Genomic DNA, 19,010 nt, shown 5'->3' on the forward strand with positions numbered 1-19,010 from the left:
TGCTGTTGTTAGTGCCGTCTCTATATGCACCAGAATGCAGATTACAGGCTTGCCAGTTCATACTGGAAAGGGAAAAAAAGAGCCCTACCAGAGCAGAGGTGGATTAGTATTTATATTTACTAAAAGCACAACTATTAACTTCCAGAAAACAGTCACAGCAGCACAAGTCCACATACTTCTCAGTTATTATTCCTCAACCTTTTTTCAATGCAATATTTTGTGCCTGGATTTCCTACTCAGAGTCCATGCTATGCCCTGAATTTTGAACTAACAACTGGTAGCATTATTCTAGTTGCTATAGAAATAAGGCAGGTTATTTATATTATGTTATAGAAATAAGGCAGGTTATTTATATTATGGCATCACCTAGAGGTGCTTTTAATTAATCAGCATTCCTTCTTCTACACCTTTCAGAGAAGAAGCCCATTTATAATACTGATGAGGTTTTTAAATACACAAGTGCTGACTATTTGAAGAGCGGAGATTTTAAAGGAATGAGATGACAAATCAAGGAAATAAATATGTGATCTGGCTAAAGGCCAGTGATCCACTTCTTAGCAGAGAAACAAGGGAACGCCTAAATAAAAAGAAGTGCAGCACTTTCCACCCGTACGGACAAGCACAGAACGAACACATTGCAAGATCTAGATACAGTCTTACCTGACACAGCTTTTTGCTTCGCTACCCTAGCTTTTCATAAAGGATTTCGCTTATGAACCACCTCTCAGAAAAATGACAAGTATTTTTCCATGCAAAACTAAACATGATTTTCACTTTGTTATTTTTCATGCCATGCTAAAATAAACCCGTAATGGATTTTCAATTGATATCTGATATATCACTCCCATTCCAACTATTAAATACTCATTTTTATGGCCTGACAGAGATTCTAAATATAATATTTACAGACACATAAACGTATAAAAAGCACTGCAGTTAATGTACTAGAACAGACACAGGATTTCTGGGTTTTAGTCTACTGCAGACTTCTTGTGCAACTCAGACAAGTTCCTTAATCAACCCTTACACCCAGGCTTCCTCCTCCATCTAATGAACAGGTGAGCTGCATAAATGGATCACTGCCTAGTACATGCTCTGGAGCTATGCTGTCAAATAGTTAGAAAAGACTATAATAAATAGCATAAATCCCCATTGTCAACTTTAGGCAATTATCAAATGTTTATTAGTCTCCAAAGTGAAGGCTAATAAACCTGCTTATTTTAGCAGATAAAGTCAAATTACCTTGATTGAAGTTGGTAAGTGTTCAAAGATGAACAGCTATGGCCTCATTTGCTTTTAGTTATTTTTGATGAAATGTCAGCTCAAAAATCTGAAAGATACTTCCTAGTTATTTAGGCAATGTGAAACTTGGGCAGTTATTTTCCAGGAAACATAGCCTGCCTGACAGGTTTTAAACGCATAAAAGTGATATTATTACAATTATCATTAGAAGAAGATGTCCCTCATCAAAATGTGTCTGGATTTTAATTGACAAGGTCTGGGTTAATGCTGTGAAAATGCCAATGAAAGCAAAGCCTGTGGCTCAAACTAATTGTCAGCACTGAGCAACCTCAACCTCTAACCCACCACAGATTTATCACTCTGTGCACACTGTACTCATGACAAGAAACATTTGAATTAATCATTAACAACTAGAAATTCCTCCCAGACAGAAAGTGAGCAGAGTGCAGGGCTGCCCACCCCCCTTTCCCTTGGTCCTGAGCCCAGGAGAGGTGCCTACAAGCCTTCCTAATGAGAAAGACTTGTTTTGTTGTTTCACCACCTTTTCTTTTAAGAGCATTGCAGGGGGAACTTTCAGTGGTCCTGAAAGGAGGAGAGAGACATTACTCTGAGCAAACTGCAGTGCATGAATGGCTAAACGTCCTCCTGCCTCCCTGGCAACCCTCCCGGATCAGCTCCAGCACAGCCAGTAAGACCACGTGGCCTTCATGGAAGAAGGGATGGTGGTAGAGTGTGACCATGTGGGGTCACGCACAAACACAAATCCCAATGTGGAGGCTAAGGGGCTTCCTTATTTCCAGCAATACCCACACAATTGGTCCCCCTTCTCAAGAAAGGCCAGCCCAGTGCACAGCCCGCTTGCTCTCCAACCCAGCAAAGGCATGGTGCTTGCCCAAGGCACAGCAATTGCTACCCAGTGCGCCCAGCCCACTCCTGCTGCCAGTCTTTCATACGGACTCATCCCAAACGGTGGCACCAGTTTCTGCTATATCAGACTATGCAACTGAGCATCCACCGCTTGGGCTGTCCCACCAATTAATTCAGGGTAGGTCCCACCATGGCCTCTGGGACTTGTCTAGCTGGAGAGCAGCACAGTGAGCTTCCTCTGCGGTGGTGGTCATCAGTTAAAGGGCATTAGGCCACATTGGTACAGAGACCAAGAGGCAGTGAAAATCTCAGGAGAGAAGCCATCAAAGAATGAGATGCAAGCAGAGGCATGGCATGGTGGTCCTCCGTGTTTTGGTGGTGCCCCTGGGACAGCACAACTGTGCAGAGAAGGACTTACAACCTCCCTCCTTCAGCCACAAACTCAGTAACACTTGGGAAGGTCCCCTCCCCTCAGCTGCAGTGGCAGTCAGCACCACTTCTCCCACCCATTTCATAATAAAACACGAAAGGGTCTGTAAAAAACTTCCTGAATTCTCTTTATTTTATTTATATTTTCTCTATCCCAGCATGCTGGTGCACACCTTTCAGAATATTGCTGGGCAGGAGAGAAGCTGAGAGCCTCCAGCACTTGACAGAGGCATGAGGTCTGCCAGGGTAATGGCATGCTCCTAAGTCTCATGTTGCCTTTTACAGTCTTTACTCCGAATGCTTTGGTTCTCAGCTTCTCCATCTGTGCGGGCTATGGCATCATCACAACACAGCTTGAGTGCACATCAACTTGTTGGTCCCCCAGCCCAAGTCTTTATATGACATCTGATGCAAAACTAAAGAGTTCCTTCTCACATGACATTAAGACTGGAAAGCACAACAGCATTGGGAGGAAAAGAAGAGGGGAGTCTCCAAAAAGATCAGGAGCCAGTTCCTGAGGTGGGGAAAAAGGCATACGGCCACTAATGTCAAAAGGCACCAAGCCTGTCTGGTGAGATATAAGTGGAGCTACTTACTCCACCTAATAAAGGAAAAAAAAAAAAAGTTAGAAAAAAATCTCCCAGTTATCAACTGACTAGTCAGGGGAAAAAAACAGATGGTGTTTGCTGTGGTGAAGGAATAAAACGCTACCTTGCTTAGAGGGTGCAGGTCCCTTCCCAGTAACTGGGAGGCAGAGACTGCTGGGGGTGTTAGCCCACCAACAGAAACGCTGCTCACTTCACTATCCCTTTTCTCCCAGAGGCGAAAGGCAGCCACTTCTCCTCCCATTCACCTCCAGCTACCCCACCTTTCTAGTTTTTGCTGTTTTCTATATATTCATTCTAGAAACTACAAGCTGGAAAGCTCCCATTAAACGATGCCAACAAGAACTCTCCATTCACTGCTAACGGTTGGCTGCACACATTCTCTCTTATTTCCAGATGTTTTCAGTATGTTTCAGCTTCCCTTCATTAAACATATTCATAATTATTTGCAGCACATCTAAAGAACTTGTACAACAGGTTTGTGCTTCCAAATACAGGCTCCTGGCTGCAAAAACTCAGCATGACAGCACTGGAATGAGGTCTGTGTCGATCAGGAGGTAGAGCTCAGGTAGAGGAAACTGGAAGCCACGCCATCATGATTTGAGTGAGTGACTTCCACCAGGCAATCTGGCCCCTTAAAAAAAAATCCTAGGTATTTCTTAGAGCATCACCCCTCAGTTAACCACCAAAGTAGTCAGGAGCTGTGAGCATTTTTCATGATAAAAATGTGCTAAGTGGAGACTTCTGGTACCTTAACTGAAAACCTGAACAGCCCAAAGGAATTTTTCTGGTCTAAAGAGATACTTAATACAGCAAAGTATCCCCATAACACTTCACACCAGTTACTATTGTGGCTTTGCAAGGCTGTTTCCATTGCATGCTTCAATATTGTTTAGACTAAGTAAAGGCTTCATTGAGGAAAGTTACAACAAATGCTCATTTCTTTAGCTAGGCCCCAAATAGTCACTCACAAAAGTTGTCAGGGCTTTCTAAAACCCTAACTCTTTCAGGCTCTTTCATGCACCCTACAGAACCACCTAAGGAAGGGCATCTTTGGCACTTAAATTGTGCTATGCTGGTTCTGCAGTGCCCAACTTGAGCTAGCAGGACCCAGCATGCAATTATGAGACCAGACCGGCTCCTGAAGCACACACGGTGCCAGGGCTTCCAGCAATTATTTCTGTGATACTTAAGACAGAGGTTGTTCAGGGACAGAACTGCTCCTTTAGGTAATTACATTCCCAGGGCTACACAGTGCCTGTCAAACTCTCCCCCCTCTACATCACAGGCTAGTTTTTATGGATCATTATGAAATAAATATGTCATCCTGAAGGATGAAAATATAACAAGCTGTAGCTTATCTGAACCTGAACGTTACCAAGTCACCACTATAAAGAAATGCAAAATATTGCACCCTGACTGCATATGGGACACGGGTGACTTCCCATCACACACACAGGCCTTTTCCAACTCGAATGTGCAATTAAGTTAATATTTGTCCAACAAAAGGTAAAAATGACTATCTGGGTGGTGTCACAGCTGCAGGCAGAGCAGGAAAGGCTCTAGAGCATCCTGAATGATCAGTCCCACATGTGACATTCCCACTAAGCTTTGATCTGGCAACATTCCCACTATTCGAGGATGGGAATGCAGTATTCTCCTCCTTTTTTCTGTGAGGTTGGATGTAAAGCTTGGAAAGCAGAAGTGCCTTAACCATGTGGCAGGAGGATAATTAATTTTCCACATCAACTGTTGGCCACCCTCCTCTTCCTCTCTGCTGGCCTGCAAACTGCCAGTGGATACATATCCAAAGAGCAAACATGCCACAAAGCAAAACATGATTATTATTAGCTAATACTTTATAGCGTGTGCTAGCCACAAATAAGAGGTAAGCAAGCCTGGGCACAGTGAGAGCAGTACCAGTGCAAAGGCAGCCCCGCCTGAAGCTGCTCATCATCTAGGAGATGCAAAAATGAAGGGGATAGAAAAGCAGGATGGGGAGAGCAAGACAGAGAGGAGAAGGCTGCAAGCAGATATGGAAATGTGTTCTCAGAAGGAGGTTTTGAGCCAGATAGTTTCAAAACACCTGCAGCCCAAAGAAACACACGCCCTTTTTTACCCCAGTTGGACTCTGCCCAAGACATGGCCCACGGGCTGCCACGCAGCAGCTTTGCAGAGGACAAGGGACTCCAAACGGCTTCGTCTTCTGAGATAAAGAAGCTTTACTGCATTCAAATCTTGGTTAGCATTTTCCACCACTCAGTCTCCAAATTTCTCAAAGACCAGAGTGCAAAGTAATTACAAGGAGGTCATTGGTCCTCGCAGGAGAAAGGTCTCCGGAAGAAAATAAATCACTACTTCATCGTGCTCTCTGAAGCAACACTACAAAAGCCAGAGTCCAGAAGGCAGAGCCACAGGCTGGCAGCCCAGAACAGGCTGACAGCCCAGAACAAGCCCATTTGTATGACTTTGGGCAGATCCACTGACTTCTCAGTACTTCAAGAATACAGGTAAAGGACTATTATATTACTGTTCTGTGATTGATATCTTAAGAATCTCATGTTAGTTTTGGAGTTTCTTATTTTCTTTCAGAAATTCAACTCAGTTCTGCTGCTGATATCAGCTTTTTAATTCATTTTACATGGAGATATTTGTTATCAGAAATTGTGCTTTGATATGTGTCAGGTTGATGGATTCAATAAAAGCCCTGTCAGGAGAAGTTGAGTGAATAGGGTTGCAGAAGTGGTGTCATCAAGGGAATTGATACGTTAACAGCCAGTCTGCTGATCTTGCAACAAAACATGCAAACATAATAGCCATTTTATTTCCTCACCCTGGCAAAACAGTTCAGAGAAACACTAGAAAATATTTGCATAAATATTACTCATACAAACAAGCTTAGCATGCTCACTGATAAAAAACATATGTAAAAAGCAATCCTACATGCTGTCGTGTTTTACTATTTGGTGTGCAAAATTCAGTCAAGAAGAATAAAAACTTTATTCAAAACAAAGCTTTGATTTTAACTTTGGGAATTCAAGCAGACATCCCATGACGCTCCAAATGAACTTGTCCTTCTATAATATAGGAGGATAATTTTACTGACACATTTTCACCCACAGCCAGTAGACCTGCACCCCTCAACAAGCCATTGGAAAGTTGCATTAAGGTCTTATTTTGACATCCAAACCTAAAGGCACATAAAATCAGTGTTTGTTTCTGATTTCATAAATGAAATCGCATAAGAAGCAAGACAGATTTGAAGAGAGAAATGATAACTTTTCCTCTGACCACATAATATAGGGAGTGAGAAAAGAACACCTGCCCACTGCCCTGCTATAGGTCAAGAAGGGCTTGACTATGCAATCTCGCTGCTTCACCTGTATCAGACCATCACAGCTGCAACACCACCTCTGCACTGTCCTCTAATGCAAAGAGATTTCGTGAACTTGAACTGATTTACAGAACATTTGGGAATGGTAAAAAACGTGATGTTGATATTCACATTTTAAAAAAGAGAAATAATATTACAGCCTAAACAAAGCAAAGGGAAATGTTCCAAAGCAATTAATCTGAAAAAGGTGAATTACACTGAGGATTTATGTCCATGTAATGAAGACAATTAATTGCTACAAGATCCATAAAACACATTAAATGAACAGGGATTTTTTCCACTTCTACTTGCAAGATAAAATTTATTAACTATGTTTAATGGCTACTTAAAATTTTTCTCTTACGTATTTATTAAATGTGCTTTTTCAGCAGAACATTTCACTAACCGGATTCTACTAACCTAAAAAATGAGCAGTTTAAGAAAAAAATATTACTCTGTATGTTATCTACGGATCCATTTAAAATAATTTCTTACACAATAAGATTGCCATCACCACAATTGCGTAAATGCTGCTAAAAGGGAATCTGCTTGTCTCACATGAGCAAACAACATTCTGCTGCAAAGATGAATGAGTTCAGCTAACATTATTTGGACATATGTTGCCATTTCCAGCAGAAATACAGCGCAAATGTTCTTGATGTCATTTGGTGTTACTGTAACCACTTAATTAAAAACCCCTTTACTTGGGAGAGCAGGACACACAGAAGAAACTGGCTTAGATTGGAGCAGTGACCTCAAATGGATCCACATCCAAATTTCACGCTTCGCCCTCTAGACTCAGCTGCTCAGCCAAGGCTATCTTCGTGCCTCCAGCTGTGGGTATCAGATGCACCTTTTGCACTTGTGAGTGCATGCAAATCAGAGACAGACATTTACCGCTTAAAAGTGAGCTAGAAGTGACTGTGTTCCTTATTCACCATCTGTAAAATGGGGATAAGCAGCACTTCCATCTATCTGTTCCCATGACATTCTTGTAAAAGTTGATGGTAGTCAATTATTCTGGTAAGTTTTCATGAGCCCCCAAGATTAAGAGAAAGGATAAAAAAGGGTCTCATCTACTTGAATGAACAACAGCAGTGTTGCCAATGCTTTAAACTTTAGCACAATCTTCTCAATCGACAATGTTCTCAAAGATTAAGTTTCCATAAATGTGAGCTTTCCTTAAGTAAGAACCAAGTTTCTAGATCTGACGGTCACAAAGTAAAATGCAAAAATATAACCAAAGTCCTAAAAAAACCTAGAGTTTAATGGCTAAATAATAGTTTTGCATAAATTGATTGTATGGAAAACGCGCTTTGTCCTCAAACTGTGAGGTTCTGCAAAGTCCTGCACAACCTCTGCACTGGAGTACTACTCATGCTGCAGCCCGAGATGTGAACCTTAGACTGAAAGTCGGACCAACTCGGGTGGGAAGGACGGGGTGATCGCCGCCATCCTGCCCAAGGCAGGGTCAGCACCACAGTCACACCAGCAGCCAGCTGGTCAGGTGCGGATCCTTGCACGCCCTGCGGCACCCTGCGTACCCAGCAAAACACACATGTTCATTGCAAGGAAGATTTACACGCTTTCACCTACAAATCTCACACAGAAACAGGGAATAAACAAATTGCTGTGATTTCTACATTATAATCGTGCAAAATATTTCTCCACAAGAGTCAAGTAGCCCTCTTGATTATGAAATAACTCTCCTACAGCTTTCCCCTTTAGGTATTATAATCACAAGAGCAGCAGCTTGGAAATAAACAAAAGTGAAGATGATAACAAAAGCATGAGCAATGTTTAACAACCTCCTCTTCTAGAAACCAGGCGCCACCAGAGCAGACAGACAAAGGGAGCAAGGGCTGCAGCGGTTTTAATGATGGGAACCTCTCCTCCCTGACATCAGTGTTGTTTTCTTGAAATGCCTGTACAAATTAACAGCGTATGCTGTAGTTGGAACAGGCTTTACTTGACCCTCAACATTTAAAAGTTAAGCGCCTAATTTAAGCTATTCCCACCAAGGTTTTCTGCAATTACTGGAGACAGGCAGTCTCCAGACCACCAGAGCTCTGCTGAAGCATGAGAGTTTGAGCCTACAGTTTCCAGAGATAACACTACTGGTGCAACCATATCAAAAGAAGAATAATTAATACACACTCACCTGGATGCCTCATGTTTTCTTAGAGATTTTTAAGAAAGTCTTAACTTTTTTTTTCTTTTTTTTTTTCCTTCCCCTCCACTAACACCAAGCACGGGTGTAACGTTGCTGCTGTCCTTTTCTCAACAAGACTATGCTGCTGGTTCAGCCGTGAAAGGGAAGTCAGAACCCATGTGTTAAATGAAAAAGGATTTATCATCTGATATCATTCTACTGAGATCTGGGAACCAATACTTTAAATTTTAGGGTTTTTAATCAGCAAACTTTGCCTTCACAGAAATAACTTGGCCTAGATAAAAGCAGCTGTGTTATCAGAGGTTGTATTACCCTAATTGCTTCTATAGCGCAAGCTTTGTCCACAATACGTTCCTCCAGTCCTGGCACCCTCAATTTCTTCTTAAAAGACATGTTGCATATTGCCTTGCTATAGTTACAACATAACCAAGGTAATGTTTGTGTGGATGTAAGAACCCCCACACATGCAAGAATTTCAAGTGCTACACAACAAAGGGGGCACATACGACTATGCAAGAAATTGGTATTATTTCTGTCCTTGGCAAACAATGAGAATATACAAAGCACAAAGGAAAGCACAGGGCTGTATTGCAAATAGGTAACTTCAGCATCATTTTTTTTTTTTTGTCTCTGACCCTCTGAACTGCAGACATTAGTGAAACAAAACAAGTGGGACTTTCAAAATGCAGATGTCTATCACCAAGCATACATCACCAACAGCAAAACACAACCATCAGCGAGCATTTTGTTCAATAAAGCGCTTGATATCAACACGCACCCCCTCAAGCCCAAGACTTTAAAAACACTTCACTCTTGATGAACGATCTCCAAATTGGGGGAGAGCAAAGGTTATTTACAGAGGCAGTACGAGCATGGCACGTACACAGCAATAAACACAAAGGCTGCTAATTTTCTATTTTCCCCATATGCAGATATTCAGAAAAGAGCAAAAAGACAAGAGCAGGGAAAAAATGGCATACCATACCTAACCTGACTGTTGGACACAACTCGTTTCAGAGCAACATTGGTGTGAAGGTAAGTTCCTCAGGCGACCACCAACTACAATTCCTCTCTGAGCTCCCCAGAAGCTCCAGCTCCCCCTTGTCCGTGTCCCTGAGGAAGATGCAGTGTCCTCCAGTATTTCAGAGCCTCAGCTGCAAAAGATGCTGTTCAGAAAAAGGAAAGAGAAGAAGGTGTGGCATTAAATTCTAGGGTCAGTTGTTTGGCAGATTCAGAGCAGAACATAAGACAACATCGGATAGGAACGAAATGTCAAGGCAGGACAAAGAGTCTGTGACAATTCATCATGCGTGGCACCTTTGGAGGGCAATCTTTGAATTCAAGAATTGTGGTGCAAAGCTATTCTTGCTTTACAGGACTTTAATACTGCCCCTACACCAGGAAATGAATGCAAGCCCGGCTGCTTTTATTCCAGTCTGACATCACAATAAGAAAATAAGTAATACACTTCTCCATAGGAAATATTTTAATTCATTATGGCATTTCTGCAGAATAACAGGACTTTCATATTAAAAGCAGAGACATCACCTCAGTCTTAATATTTTGCACGGTTAAAATGGTTCTCATTCAAGGAATTCAAAGCTCCTAAACAGGCAATCACATTAGGACCTTACAGCTGATGGGAAGCGGTGACTGTCAGCCCAACGCGCAATGGGTTCCCAAAGATCAGTCTCCAAACCAATTGTTAGAGACAGGTAAATGGCCTCTGGGAGGGTGGGGGCTCAGCATCACCACATTTTCTAGCTCACTATCACTGCAAGATGTGCTTGATGTTTCTGAGAGGTCAGACTGGCACTGAACATGGATGTAGGAGCCTCACTGCGGACACCGAGGTGAGAAGAGAGCGGAGGAGGCAACCACCTGGCAGCAACGCTCCCAGCAACCACAAACCTTAGAGAAGCACCGAGAAGTTCAAACATTCATTGCTGTCATTGCATTAATCATCTCTAATCCCTGACACGTGGGAAAACACTCAAAGGACCATCCTTCCCCCACCCAGACAACACAGCCTGCAAAGCAAGACCAGGCAGAGCAGCACGAAGCAGGTAAGGACTGAGCAAAGAGCAGGATCCAACCTCTCTAGGTCAGATACATACACACTAGGTGGTTTGCTTCCTTCAACCGGGCTTAGAGATGCTTTGCCTAACATTAACTCAACACAGCAGCCGTGAGCGCAGACTTATTTATTCCTCAGAGGTCTCCTACACAGGAGAAAGCCTGTGGCAGCTTGAAATACCACAAAATCCCATTACAACTTCACAAAAAATCCTGAACCCATGAACAGGTTACAGCTATCTGGAAAACCCATTAGCTTTTGGGCTTGCAAGAAGGAAGATTTCAGTAATCAGTGTGTAAAACTGTCCATACTGAAAGTTAGCATCATACTGCTTTCTTTTTTTTTTATTATTTTCACCAGAAGTCCGCATAGCAAGCACAGTCACACAGATCAGAACAATCAAACATATTCACTTTATTTAGCATTAGTTACTTCACTGGAACTTACATAAGTGGTTTATGTTACATACCACACCTAAAGGCTCTACAAGTGGAACAGCTTGTGAGATACCCACAAGAGGAGTCAGAACAGCAGAGCCTAGCCCTGCATTTCTTGGCACACATTTACAGACCTTCTGCCTCTCTTGAACTCAGACAGGAAGGACAAAAGTGGACCTTCACAGTTCCTGTCCTCTTCTAGGCTAACCATGAAAAATCAGACTGCCAGCCGAAATGGCTGCTAACTGACTTATGGGTATACAAATGGCTGATGCTGCAGTAGTTTGATCTGCAGGTAGCAGCAAGACCTAATTCTACTGCTTTTAAGGGATTTCTATCTCTGGAGACCACAGTTACAATTACTTTTTCATTTTTACTCGTAAATTGTAATGCAAAATAGTCACGAAGAAAATCAGTGCTACATTTTTGTGCATTAACTACAGCATCAGCTGAGTTGAGAAGTAGCAGTAATAGAACTAGATCATCATTGCAAGCTGGTCTCAGGTTGGAAAAGATGTGTTTTTGAAAGCTCCTATTTAGGACAGCTTGCCAATGCTCATCTGAAGCAAATCTCTTTGGTAAGAAGCTGGCACATTGCCTTAATATGCTGCTGTGCATGCGCACAGAGTTTCTATACTGTCTGAATTCCTGCACTGCTGGGTGGGTCATAAACTGCAGTACAGGCAGAAGCATGCACTTCTAACTCTGGGTGAAGATTAAAAAATAAAGCTTCCCTCACTCCTAACCACTACCATTACAGGAATGAGAGCACAGCAGCAGCGAGCTGGAACACGTTGCTGCCGAGCAGTTCCCTGATCCAGATTGAAAGCATGGAGTACTATGAGAATGCGTTAATGCAGGAAGATGGGAAGTAACGGGAGGTGTGAACACAGACGTGGAGAGGAAAACAACTTTCGTCATGACAAAATGCAATGACTGCACACTGTTCCCATCTCCGATACAAGCACTTGTTGCAAACATCCCTCACCCCCATGGTGCAACATAACAAAATGAAATCTGCGGCCAGGAATCCTGCAAGCAGCAAGGTGCTGATGCTCCAGCCTGAATGCAACGTGCTTCCTCCACACTCTGATGGTGTGCACCACACAAATACAGACGGAGGGAGGTAGACAGGGACTATTCCTGGCCAGCAATACAGTAAGGTAAAAGGCTACTAAAAATAATGCAAGGAAACCGTCATGAGCTATAATTTACGTCGGCTCAGAACCTTCTAGGGAGGAGAAGAAAAAAAAGGATGTATGCTAGTCCAGTTCCCTAAACCTGCACGATTTTGCAGAAAAACCCCTTCACATTCAGTGAGCCACTACTGACTTGGTGGTCAGTGTCCTAGCAGGCAACAGGTTTCCTTCTCATAGTTGAGGAACATGAAGAGCCCATCACATAGCTCCTGAGATGCTCCTCAGACCTCCTCGACTTTGGGCAGCTCTAGTGAGCAGCCGCCCTGAGGGCTGGAAAAGCCTGGGCTGATGTTGGTCTGCCGGAGCTACTGCCCAAGCCCAGAGCCCCAGGACTGTCCCACGGCTGCAGAGCGAGACAGGCACCAACATTCCTGATTAAAAAAAAAAAAAATATTAATTTCAGTCTGCAGCTGCTGTAAGAGCTGGCACTGCTCTTATCTGAAACAAAACCCAGTCTGAACTTATAGAAGTGCCCCATGTACTAGAAATCCCACAATTCCACTTAGTTTTGGTTCTAAATTTTGTGCACCCCCCATTCTCCTTTGATCAGACGTGTGGAGGGAACTGCTGACAAACTATGAATTACTTTAATTATCCTACCACTTCAGATTTTTACATTCAGTTTCTGGAGTCCTGGATTAAATATTCAGGTGCATTCCTAAATTAACATAGTTAAGTGGTATCAGATCAGTCTTCAAGTCACAAAAGCAGGCATATAGATGTTCTCATTAATCAGAAAAGGCAGACAAGACATTTTTCCAGTAAAAAGAGAGTATTTCCCTTGGAGGAACCTCAGTCCTTTACTGATAGAAAGCATGAATTATACAAAATAACTATACACTTTAGATGTAACAAATCAGATCAAATATTAAACTTGAAGACACCACTTCTATCTTGAGATGTTCCCAGACCACAAATCAATGAAGGCGGGGAGACCCTCTCACAGGAAGCCTTGCTATACCTGTGTCCTGTTCTCATACTCTTCTTTAGACATCAGCTATTGATCAGTGTCAGGGTTAGGACAGGAGCCAACTGGACCCTTATCTGACCCAGAAATGTCATCCTTCTATTAGGGTGTCATAGAGCTTAAGGTGCAGCTTGGGCTTTGTGGCTAGATTTGAAAATATTGGTGAGCATTTGCAACTTTGGATAGGGCAAAAAGAGGTATCTAGAAGCTGAATGACATACTTGAAAGCAAATATTACAGTATAGTAGATATTCAAATTAGCATTAGTTTGTCTCATCAAAAATTAATTACAACCTACCTAACTGCAGTTGAAGAAATTAGTTGGATATAGAAAAGATTAAATATTTAAAGAGTCTGGTGACTTAAAAATAATTGAAACCATATCTCCTTGCTTAAATATTAAATTTCTTTTATTTTTCCTGCTAGCTTGACCTTTAAGAAACCAAAACTCCAGATGCCCTGTGCACCCATGAAAACATGTACACTACAGTCAGGTATATGTAATAATGTTCATGTATAGTCTCATAACTTCCCTCTTTCCCTATAGCTAAACTTGGGTAAACATGTTTGACTAATACGGAGGAGTTCCACTGGTAGACCCAGAAGAAAGGCTGTGAAACAGGCAAGGGAAAACACATTTTTATTGCTAAGTATTTAACAAGGTCAACCTCCTCTGTAAATGCAGGAAAAAAGAGCCCACGGCAGACTCTGAATACAGCAGGGGATTATACCAATTCATTAGCAGGTATATCTTCTAATTACAGCCTTGGCCATTAGTCCCCGTACAGCTGAGTAGGCAACAGCTGCTGCATTCTGCCATATCCTCAGGATCGAGCTCACTGTTTTCTAGTGAGCTTCAGGACAGCACGGCTTAGTGCAATCCCACCACACTAGCTTCAGCCAAAAGCAAGGGTATTCAGTTATTTCAAAGGATGCTCAACTCCTCACGGCTCAAATCCGAAGAGGAGCCGACTTCTACGTTTTATGGGATTTGTTCCTCTGCTCCTGCTGCGCCAAGGAACTGAGAGATCAACAACTCATCCTGTCAGCTCCATCTCTGGTAAAGATCTCACGTTAATTTAGTGTAAAGGTGACACTGGTGAAGAAGAGAATAAAATGAGACTTTGAATCCCTCCTTCCAGAAGGCTAATGGTAAAAAATTGGTAGCAATGCAACTTTGGCACCCTTCCAACTATAACACCCAGAACAGTGCCCACAACCGTGTCCCAGGCATACTTTGTCATTCACGATGGCTCAGTACAAAACATAAATAAAACAGAAGTTGCCAGCACAACTGGCTCTAGCTGTTTTGAGGCTTTTTTTTTTCCTTCCCTGACAAGAAAACAAATAGTGGAATAGCAGAACTGCAATTCAAGTGATAATGTCCACAAGTAGGAAATTTGGTGGAGGCTGGCGGTGTGATAGAGTTCCTCAGGAAATTAACTCAATTAACTCAATTAAAGAATGCAGGCAATAATAAAATTGACTGAGATGAATATAATGGAATACTGTGATGTTGCTGAACATCAGTGTTGATTTTTGTCATCCAAGTGCAAACTAAGGGTACCCAGGAAAAAGCAAGTAAGAGCAGTGGTTAACGATGCTTGTTGCATGAACTATTCCCATGATAATAGTACTAATGTTACATCATGAGTTTCAAAAGTATGATTAATATCTTGCGGGGTTAGAAAATGCTAAGGTGCTGCACAAGTCTTGCTGCTGCTGCATATGAGTAAATAATTTCTGAAAATGGAATCCAAGAAATTCAGTGGAAATACTTCCAATTTGAAATAAAACACGCATGCGGAAGAAAGGCACTTACATTAATGAAGGCTGCTTCTCAATTTCAAAAGCATTAAGTTGCAGGCTACTATCTAACTGTCTAGCTGCTAACGCTGCATTATACTATTAAGTTTTTTTATTATTATTACTGCTACTACTACTACAGTCTGGTTACACTATAAAATAAGATCTCTTGGGCTCCTTAGATTCAGACGTTTACATCTGCCCTTGTACTGAAGCTCTTTCATGAGATTATTGTTTCTTCTGCAAGTTCAATTGAAAGCAATGATAAAGTTATAGCAATGCATATGTCCTTGTCAAATAATGCTTTCAATGGGTTGGAAGCACATTTGTGGAAAAAAAGCAAATGCTTAACTGATTTCCTGGATTTAGGAGAGAATGAGTATCAAACAGCTTGCACTTAACTGGTCAGATCTTCAAAATAATTGAGTAATGAAATAAACCCAGTTCTTCCAACAAGAGCTGACAGGTTTATATCACAGGCAGCTGTGTGATACAACCTTTGCTGATATGACAGTATCTAACTGGATTTCCTCTTACTCTAACTTAAAATGGGAATGTAACTAGAAAACAATCGCATCACTCATCTTAGTATCACAGTTAAACTGAGAGCCTTAAAATTTGTCAATATATGCAACAATGCAGAATATATTACGTTAACCTGGGAAAAACATTTTTTGATCCATTCCAAGATAAACTTCTAGTGGTGCAAAGTTATTTCACTGAGACCCTTCTGGGATATATTTTCTATATTCTGTAATTCAGATACATTCCAGGATGAAGAATGCTGTTTATTACTAGAAGGTTCAAATACCTTTAGATCTCTTCACCGCAGCTGATAGCACATAAGTGGATCGCATTACAGGATCAGGACACAAAAGCATAAGCTTTTTATAAACATACTGTACTTCTCTTTCTCTGTATCAAAGGTATTAGCTTGACCACTATTAACTTTAAGCTCATTTGAACTCAGTGCATTTGTATTTTGCCACCCAAAACTGACTTCTCTGTATCTCCTTCAGACATGCTTTCACCTTCCTTTTGCCCTTTTTTTTTTTTTTCCAGTTTATTTTATTTTGGTTCAGGGACTCACTCCTTTGAACACTTCAGATCAAATTTCCCAACAGTTCTGGCACTGGCCTCACGGCTCTCACTGGAATCAGTGAGATTTATTACTGGCTTGCATTAAGATTGGTCATAAGAAACAACTGTCTTTGCTCCCCTAATCTGTCACTCTTCAGAGATACTCTGCTTTGTGCTACTGCCATTTGTGACCTGTTGGAAAAATGAATAAGTAAATGCGTATCTCCATCTACTGTTAAATGTCATTGCTAAGCAAACCTTTCGTCCTTTGCTAAAGTTGCTTATCTCTAAAGTTATTTATTTAACTCTGTAACTTTATTGTTTATCTCTGTGGAACATATTGGGATAAGCTGGTATACCAAATGTTAGAGAAAATACAAATATATTGGATTCTGTGGCACCTGGAGGACACACGGCTGTCAGTCAGTTGTCAACTCAGAATCTGAGCAGGGTTTTCCATTATAAATTCAGATTATTATTCTCAATGTTTTGATTTTAAAAGCCACACATAGCATCAAACTCTGATGCGTTTCCTGAGAGTCTAAAACAGGATTCTCCTTTGATGCTTTAAGTCAAGTTTAGTTATATTAGTAAAAACAATTGTTTCTAATCACTTTCCAAACTTTGAAAAGTTTTGTCAGATAAATTAGTGGTATACAATGTGATGTCACTCTGAAGTCCCACCTGCTGCTGTAGTTTTACACCGTTACAGCCCAGGGGAAAGGTAAGAGTCAACCAACTCCATAAATGACACAGAAAAGCAGCCTCACTCAGTGCACAGATCTGATACGTTAGCCTGAAAAGTGTATGAAATTCAATGACACTTGAAAAACACCAGCCTAACTTCTGAAATGTTGCTTTTCCTATGTGGATTGTACATTTGAAGAAAAATAAACTCAACTCGAGCTGGAAACCAGCATAAAAGCCTGGTAAATCTCTAGAGCCTTTAAGTGCTTTAATTTCAGCCACTGGTACAAAAAGGACAGAGCCGGGAGGATACAGACAAGGGCATGCGGAGGTCTGGCAGAGCATCAGGGAGGACGCAAGGGTGAACGGATGCCTGCAGCACCTTAGGAGAACCATAAGGGCTAGATGACTGCACTGGAGAGCCAAGAGCAGCTACAGCATATCTGGGGCTGCAGGAGGATGCCAGAGCTTTCTAGAAGAAGTGTCAGGAGTTTGGAGAAAGTTGATGCAAGTTGAAAAGGACCATAAGGAAACGAGAGCGCTTGCAAGCCCCAGAAGTTGACCTTTTGATACACAGCCACCAACACACTTGCAATTGCAAATGAAGACTCCCTTCATGTCTTCTCCCCTTTCCAAGCACACACACTGCTCCAGTCTATGCTTTCTGGACCAGGCCATCTAGTCTTACACGCTGAACTACAGAAAACCATCAATAACGAGTGCAAAGCAATGAGCAATCCGGTATTGATGCACAAGGCATCCCTGCCACAGACTCCACGTGAGAAAGATCTCGAGGTCACTGATGTAAACACCTCCTGCTGTCTGCTCTCTGAGAGAGAAGGTTAAATGGACTTCAACAAGTCACCAAACTATCTGAAATAGTCTCATCCACCCATAAAATAAGGCAGTGTCACACTGCTTCAGTCGGTAAAGGCTGGCTTCCTTGGCGCGCTGTAAATCCTAACGAATGGAGCAGAAATACAGCACCCAGCAGGCTGCACGGCAGAGCCAGCCTGAACAGCAAGTATCTGAACTGCCTTCAATCTCATTAGGTGCTCAGTACTCTCAGAGCAATCTTTCCATTTGTGCCGAACACCAAAGCAGCTAAAAGTAGACTACCAAATGTAAGGGAGTCAGAATAACCTTGCTACAAAATACGCTGAATTCTCTTCAGACACAGCTCAAGACTGCTGACTCTGTTTGAAGTCCATGATTAGTAGACCCCAGCCAGAAATATGTCACTAAGTCCAGGTAGAGCTTGGCATGAGATGAAAAGGCTCATTTAGCCACCATTGGCAAAGAAACCATACAATGCACCTGGACCCCATCTAAATCTAGCCATGGCCAAAGCATAATAATGAAATACAGATTAAAACTATTCATAACAGGGCAGCATTTGAGGCAAAAATCAGCCTTATCACCGATAAAAATGTTTGTCTTCTACAGATGCACCCTGAGATACAGATTTAGCAGTGCTTACAAGGTTACTGCCTGTGCCATCAGGTGGTTGAATCCCCTCTCTTCCACCCACAGTTCATCAGGCCAGAAAGTCATTGTGTTCAATTAAAATCTCTTTGGAAATATGATCCCATAGAAATCATGCATGAGAGTTTAGTGTGCTTTGCCTCTTTTTGAAGTCCTTCTAAAGCCCCAAATAATCATATCGTCAAAAATCATACTGCAGTCCTGCATATATTTAAGTCAATTAGCACAAATTCATCTCAAGGGTAAATTTTTTTCAGTCCACTCACCCTTAAACAATTGGATACTGCAAAAAAGCCTACAGCTATCTATCTGCATAGCACTGCAAACATTTTGAACACCACTAAAATAAAGTTCATTGACCTGAATTTATCTCTGGTGTAACTTCACTGACTTCAGTGGGCTTTTGCCAGTGATAAATTTGCCCACTGGGTTCTGTGACATGAAATGACTACAAAATCACAGCTTGTAGAAATGTCAATGAACAGGTCTGGATGTGGGCAAGCCTGTGCATCAAAAAACTCTTCTCATTACAAATCTGCAAACCTTTGGTAGTTTGTAAAATGCTGCTTTTACAAACATTTTG

At 41.8% G+C, this 19,010-nt stretch overlaps 1 protein-coding gene across 12 annotated transcripts in view; it reads right to left on the reverse strand.

Annotated features, from left to right (window-relative positions):
- The window catches only part of SGCD (sarcoglycan delta), a 448,968-nt gene that overhangs the window by 209,962 nt on the left and 219,996 nt on the right, over positions 1 to 19,010 (reverse strand). For 11 of the 12 annotated variants that reach the window (XM_087753645.1, XM_087753646.1, XM_087753643.1 and 8 more), the window contains one exon: positions 9,675 to 9,855. The gene's annotated coding sequence lies outside the window, so the exon portion shown is untranslated. The remainder of the gene's footprint in view (positions 1 to 9,674; positions 9,856 to 19,010) is intronic. The other variant, XM_087753650.1, reaches the window with a different exon arrangement.

This window comes from Nipponia nippon, unplaced genomic scaffold (genome assembly GCF_047370975.1).
Source record: "Nipponia nippon isolate SJK-2023a ecotype South Korea unplaced genomic scaffold, ASM4737097v1 scaffold_17, whole genome shotgun sequence".
Lineage (NCBI taxonomy): Eukaryota > Metazoa > Chordata > Aves > Pelecaniformes > Threskiornithidae > Nipponia > Nipponia nippon.